The sequence below is a fragment of the Peromyscus californicus genome, unplaced genomic scaffold (genome assembly GCF_007827085.1).
Source record: "Peromyscus californicus insignis strain IS unplaced genomic scaffold, ASM782708v3 Scaffold_4__1_contigs__length_199733344, whole genome shotgun sequence".
NCBI classification, from domain to species: Eukaryota; Metazoa; Chordata; class Mammalia; order Rodentia; family Cricetidae; genus Peromyscus; species Peromyscus californicus.
This window is the reverse complement of record NW_026294562.1, coordinates 39,117,241-39,123,717: the sequence shown is the minus strand read 5'-3', so window position 1 is coordinate 39,123,717 and position 6,477 is coordinate 39,117,241. Positions and strand designations below refer to the sequence as shown.

Here is a 6,477-nt window from a genome sequence, read left to right as displayed (position 1 = left end):
AGTGAGGTCCCACAGACACCCAAACATTACAGCCTACTGCTGGCTTTTGGTTGCCCCCAAGAACTTGATGGTAAGTTTATAAGTAATATAAGCCTCTGTGCGTTTACTTGGGTCTGAGCAGCTGCAGGACCAGGTGGGACACAGGAAAACTTCAGCTACAGCATTCCTCCATGGCCCCTGCTTCAGATCGTGCCTCAAAGTTCCTGTCTTGAATTTTTGCCCTAACTTCCTTTGATGATGGACTGTTAGTGGGAAGTGTAAGTGTCAATAAACCCTTCCCTCCTCAAGTTGCTTTTGGTCATGGTGTTTTATCACAGTAATGGAAACCCTAACTAAGACAGAAATTGGTACTAGATTATGTGGGTATGTGTATGTGAGTTCCAGGTCCTCTGGAAGAGCTGTACGTCTCTTAACTGCTGAGCCATCTCTTCATCTCCCAGGGCTACTATTAGTTGTCGAGTATGACAGCTGTATAATGCTAATACCAAATACTTGTGGTTGCTCTCTCAGTTAATATCGTACTTGGAATAATACAGCACTTATACCTGGCACTTGAACTTCTAGCATGAGGGATTTTTTTTTTAAAGTACATAGATGAGATCTCAGACAGAAAACTGAAAAGAATATAAATATGCTCAAGATATAAACAGCTGAATGAAATAAGAAAAACAATGCAAGATGGAAAGATGGCCAAAATACTTGAGCTGGAAGACAAGGTGGAATGACTTGAACAATCAAAGAAGAACCAAGATAAATTAATCATTGGAATTTCAAGATGTATGTGACACTCTGTAAAGACTGAGTTATAGGTATATAGAAGGAAGAGAAGAATCTCCTTCTAAAGGCATAGAAAATATTCCCCTCCCCCCCAAAATAGGAGGAACTGGAGAATGGCTCAGTGGTTAAAAACACTCACGGCTCTTCCAGAGGACCAGGGTTCAATTCCCAGCACCCATATAGTATCTCATAACCACCTGTAGCTCCAGTTCCAGAGGAGCCAATGCCCTCTTCTGCCCTCTGAGGGCATCAATTACACATGGTGAATAACTATACATATAGGTAAAACACCCATACACATAAAACAATAAAACATTTAAAAAAAGAATTATAGCAACCAGTTTCCAAGATTTATGGGGAAGTTGTTAATAAAAATATAGGAGGAACTTAGGATGCCAAGACTAGAAAAGAACCTCCCCTCATTACTTTATAATTAAACACAAAATACACAGAGCGAAGGAAATATATTTATTGAAAGAGTCAAGAGAGAAACATGAAGTCACATATAAAGGAGAAACCATCATGTGAGCAGATTGTTTTACTGGAACTTCAACAGACAGGAGAGCCTGGGCAGATGTGGTTCAAGATCTGGAAGACACCTGCTAATGGAGAACAGCAAAGCTATCCATTATAATTGAAGGAAAAATAAAAAGTGTCCATGGTAAAAACTAAAGGAATTTGTGACCACTAAGCTTGCTCTATGGGAGATACTTGAAGGAATCCATCCACCCATGAGCCGGTCACAGGATAGACTAAGAGATGAAGAGGGTTAAAAAACCACAAACACCATAAAATCAAAAGAGTTATCAAATTCCAGGACAAACTGATCAGTTTTACACTATGACCAACTTGATTTAATTCCAGGGATGCAAGATTGGTTCAGAGTATGCAAATCACTAAATGTAAATTATTCTACCACATAAATAGATTTAAGGACAGAAAGCACCCAATTATCTAAATAGATAAAGAAAAAAACTTTGACCAAGTTCAACATACTCTTACGATAAAAGTCCTGAAGAGAACAGGAATGTAAGAAACATCTGAGCCAGGCATGGTGGTACATGCTTGTACTAGGGAGGCAAAGGCCGGCAGATCTCCTTTGAGTTTGAGGCCAGCCTCTGTCCACAAAGCAAACTCCAGGACAGCTAGGGCTGTTACACAAAGAAACCATCTTGAAAAACCAGAGAGAGAGAGAGAGAGAGAGAGAGAGAGAGAGAGAGAGAGAGAGAGAAATCTGAACATAAAAGAGAAGATCATACATGATAAACCTATATCCACTAAATGGGAAAGACCTAAGGGCATTTCTGCTAAATCTGGAATGAGATAAAATTTCCACTTGTTCTACTCTCATTTCCAATAGCACTTCAAGTCTTAGCTAGAGCAATAAGAAGAAAGAAGCCGGGCGGTGGTGGCACACACTTTTAATCCCAGCACTCAGGAGGCAGAGCCAGGCGGATCTCTGTGAGTTTGAGGCCAGCCTGATCTACAGAGCGAGATCCAGGACAGACGCCAAAACTATACAGAGAAACCCTGTCTCAAAACAAAACAAAACAAACAAACAAAACCCAAAAGAAAAAAAAGAAGAGAGAAATAAATAGAGGAGATATAACTAGGAAGAAAGAAATCAAATAATCTGTATTTACAGATGAAGTGATGTACACTTACCCAGAAGGAATTCTTCAGAATTCTTCAGAAAGTCCTTAGGACTACTAAATGCTTTCAACAACGAAGCAGGATATAAAAACTACACAAGTGATGGTTTAGAAAAGCACACACATTAGAAATAAATCAGGGGGAAAATCCCATACAATATGGCTTCAAAATGATAAAATATCCAGGAAACACTGAAAACTTGAAGACACTGAAGAAAAAAATTGAAGAAAATACTAAAAGATGGAAAGGTCTCCATCACTCAAAGATTAACAGAATATTATGGAATGCTTTATTATCAAAAATGGACTACAGAGTAAACACAATCCCCATCAAACTTCAACAACATCTTTCACAAAACTAGGAAACAACAGCAACAACAAAACCAGCACGAAAATTCATGTGGAAACACAGAAGGTCGAAATAGTCAAAACAATGCTAAGCCAAAAGGCAGTTCTGGAGGTAGAGTAAATCTGATTTCAACTCTACTACACAGCCCAAAATAACAAACAGCACAGAACTGCCCCTAAAACAGACACATGATTAATGGAATAGAGTAGAAGACTCAAATGAATCTACAAGTCAAGTAAATCTACACAGCCACAGCCAGCTGATTTTTGACAAAGATATATAAAAAACAACATGGGAGAAAAGACGGCTTTTTCAACAAATGGTTCAGGATTAACTAGATATCCATCTGTATGAGAATAAACTACATCTCTACCTCTTACTCTGTATAAAGAGCAATTCAAAATGCACCAAAAACTTCAGGTAACACCCGAACCCTTGAAACTGCTAAGGAAAGTGCTTTAAGATCAAGGCATCATCAAGGGGCTTTGAAAAGGACTCTACTAGCTAAGGAAATAATTCCAAGAATTGATAAACAGTACATTGTTTCTGCATAGCATAAGAAACAATCAGCAGAGTGCAGAGAGAGCCTGTGGAACTGGAGGGAAGCTTTCCAACTATACTGCTGGCTGGGAATTAATATCTAGAATCTATAAAGAACTAGAGAAGCTAAACACCCAAAACAAAAGAAGAACACTTCCAACTAAAACCCAAAATAATCTGAACAAAAAAAATGGGCACAAATTGAACAATAATTTTCAAAAAAATTATTTCAAAAAATATCTAAAAAAATGCAAATGGTCTATATATATTTTGAGAAAGTGTTCAACACCCTTTGCCATTAGGAAAATGTGAATTAAAACTGCCTGGAGAGTACATCTTATTCTAGTCAGAATGACTGTCATGACAAAAATAAATGATAACAAGTGCTGATGCCTTATCTTGGCTCTTGTGAATAGTGCAGCAATCATCGTGGATGTCTGAGTATCTCTATGGGTCTTAACTACTGAACCAGCTCAGCACTTATTTCTTACCATATTTTTTAATTTAATGTTTGAACAGCAACGTATTTATATGTCAACAGCTATATATTGTAAAATACGTTTTGTATTCTTTTCCCTATTCTGCCTCATTTCCACCCCTCATTCTTTCTTGGCATATTTTCCTAAAAATGTTTTAACTCTATCTATCCATCTATCTATCTATCTATCTATCTATCTATCTATCTATCTATCTATCTATCTATCTATCTCTCCATCCATCCATCCATCCATCCATCCATCCATCCATCTCTCTAGTGTGTATGGCTTCTGTGCATGCACACATGGGCGTACACATGTGGAGTCAGAGGACAACTTACAGGAGTTGTTTTCTTCCACCATACGGGGTTTGGGAATCCAGCTCAGTCCATCAGGCTTAATGGTGAGCATCTTTATCTGATAAGTCATCTAACTGGTTCTCTTGCCTTATTTAAAAATTGGTTTTAGGAGATGTTTGGTTGGGTTTGTATCCATTGCATATTTTACAATATGTAACCATTCACTGAGCAGCCCAATAATTTATGACGTGTTAGAAGATGGCTAAATTGGGGACAGTAACGTCCAGATAAATGCATAAAGAGGACCAATGAAATTATTATAGACCTTCAAGAGAACCTTTTATACCCCTTCTGGTATTTGGAACCCAAGTGCACACTAGTGGTAAACTTAGTGCTTTTCTTGAGCTTTAGTTAATCTAGAAATATTTTGTGAAAGCTAAGTTAGATGACACTTTTTGAAAAAATGGCTCTATAAACAAGAAGTCTAATTTAACATAAGGTTTTTGAGAAAATCATGTACAGTTCAGAAGAACCAGAGTCAGCGACTACTGTGGGAGCAAGGAGAAGACATTGCCTCACTGCTGCTTACAATGAGTCTTGAGCACCTAGTGTTAAAAAATATGGCAGCATGACAAGATTATATGGTTGCTTTATCCTTAAGATGGCACTATAAGCTCACAATTTCTTTATACAGAAAGAGACACAAAAATAACTGAGATTTAGCTGGAAATTCATCAATTCCTTATCATATAAACTGGGAAGACTTTTGTGTCAGAGACTAAATGTGTCGAAGTTCTTGTTGTTGGGTATTTTGTTGGCTTTATTTTGTTTTGAGACCAAGTTTTATATAGCCCAGACAGGCCTTGAATTTCCTATTGAACCAATGATGACTTTGAATTTCTGATTCTCCTTCTTCCAGCCCTGTAAATGCTGGGATTGCAGGCATGTGTTACCATGTCTTGCCATTTATTATTTTTTAATGGTAACATTAAGGTTTATTGGGGTGTTCTAGTACAGACACTTGGGGCTTGCCCATGGTGCTCTTGATGTACAAAGCCAGGACATTTTGCCAGTTCTTTTTGAGCAAGGACACCAAGAAATTGACAGTCAAGTGGATGTTGTAGACTAACTAGCTCATCATCGGTCATCTTCACATGGCCAACAGCAACAGCCAGACACAGCACCTTCTTCATCTGGATCTTGATCATGGATTTCACCTCATCACCTTTGGCCACCGTGTTTTCATTGTGTGTCAGTAGGGAAGGGAACTTGCCAGCCTTGTTTAGGCCTGGGTCCAGGATACATGGGATCTGCTTGATCAGAGGCCAAAAAGGCATCACACTTCTTGGCTAGCTTTTGACCAACTTCTTGTTCTTATTAAGCTTCTTCAGCACCTTGATGTCCTTGTGGGGGATATCCACCACTTAGGCTTCATGGCAGTGCTGCTGGTCTCCCAGGATGCATACAGAGAACTTAGGGTAAGGAGTGGACTTAAGCCTGTCGGTGCCTGAGAAGCGTTTGTCCTTCTGAGGGTCATAGTTCTTCAGGCTGATCTGCAACTCCACAGTTTCCAGAAACTTGTGATGCTTGTGCTGGTTCCCGTGCGGGACTTCCCGCACTACCTTGTACAGGGTGTTGCAAAAGACTTTGCTGCTCACGGCTGCTGAGGTCATGAAAAACCGGTTATTCTTCATAGCTACTACTTTACCCCACTTTCCAAAGTAGAAAAAGGAACCAGAGGGTAAATGACTTGCTGTCAATTATAGTTTGTAAGCAGCAGAACAAGGATTTGAATGGAGGCAGTCAGAATCCAGGAGCAGGGTACCTAATTTCTGGGCTGTGCTATATCTTTACAGTAATTCACATACCAGAAATCCAGTAGTATTAGAAAAATTATTAGTTATGAAAACTTTTTCCCCTATCTGGTGGTATGTGGGAGCCCATTCTCAGGTTCCTCGTGGCTTTACCCAGCAGGTCCGCATAGAGGATGATTAGGGCCACGGGCCTGAGTGCAGGTGTCTGAGATGGTCTGCACTTGGCTATGCTGGGGGAGGAGGTCTTTTGCAGCACCCCTTGGCGTCTCTATAAAAACTCTAGGGCAGAGACAGTCGGAGCCCGTTGGAAAAGGTTCCAGGCCCTCTTGGGGCTATCTTTTATTTTCTGTTTATCTCCGAAAGAGTCTCCGCAATAAATCCTTCTATCTAATATTTCCTGCTGCTCGCACTCAAGAAAACTCTGGGGAACTGTGGGGGTGGTGGGTAAACGCCCCACAGTGGTGTAGGGGAAATATGGGAATGAGAAGTCAAGGAGCCCATATTTTATCCCCCAAGAGTAAGACAAGAAAGCATCCAGGCCTCTGGAACCCTACACTATGGATCTGTGCT

The 6,477-nt window shown here is 39.8% G+C and overlaps 1 pseudogene; it reads right to left on the bottom strand.

The window, feature by feature from the left end:
* Nucleotides 1-5,081: 5,081 nt before the first annotated feature.
* Nucleotides 5,082-5,787, bottom strand: LOC128095402 (60S ribosomal protein L10a-like; annotated as a pseudogene).
* Nucleotides 5,788-6,477: the final 690 nt, after the last annotated feature.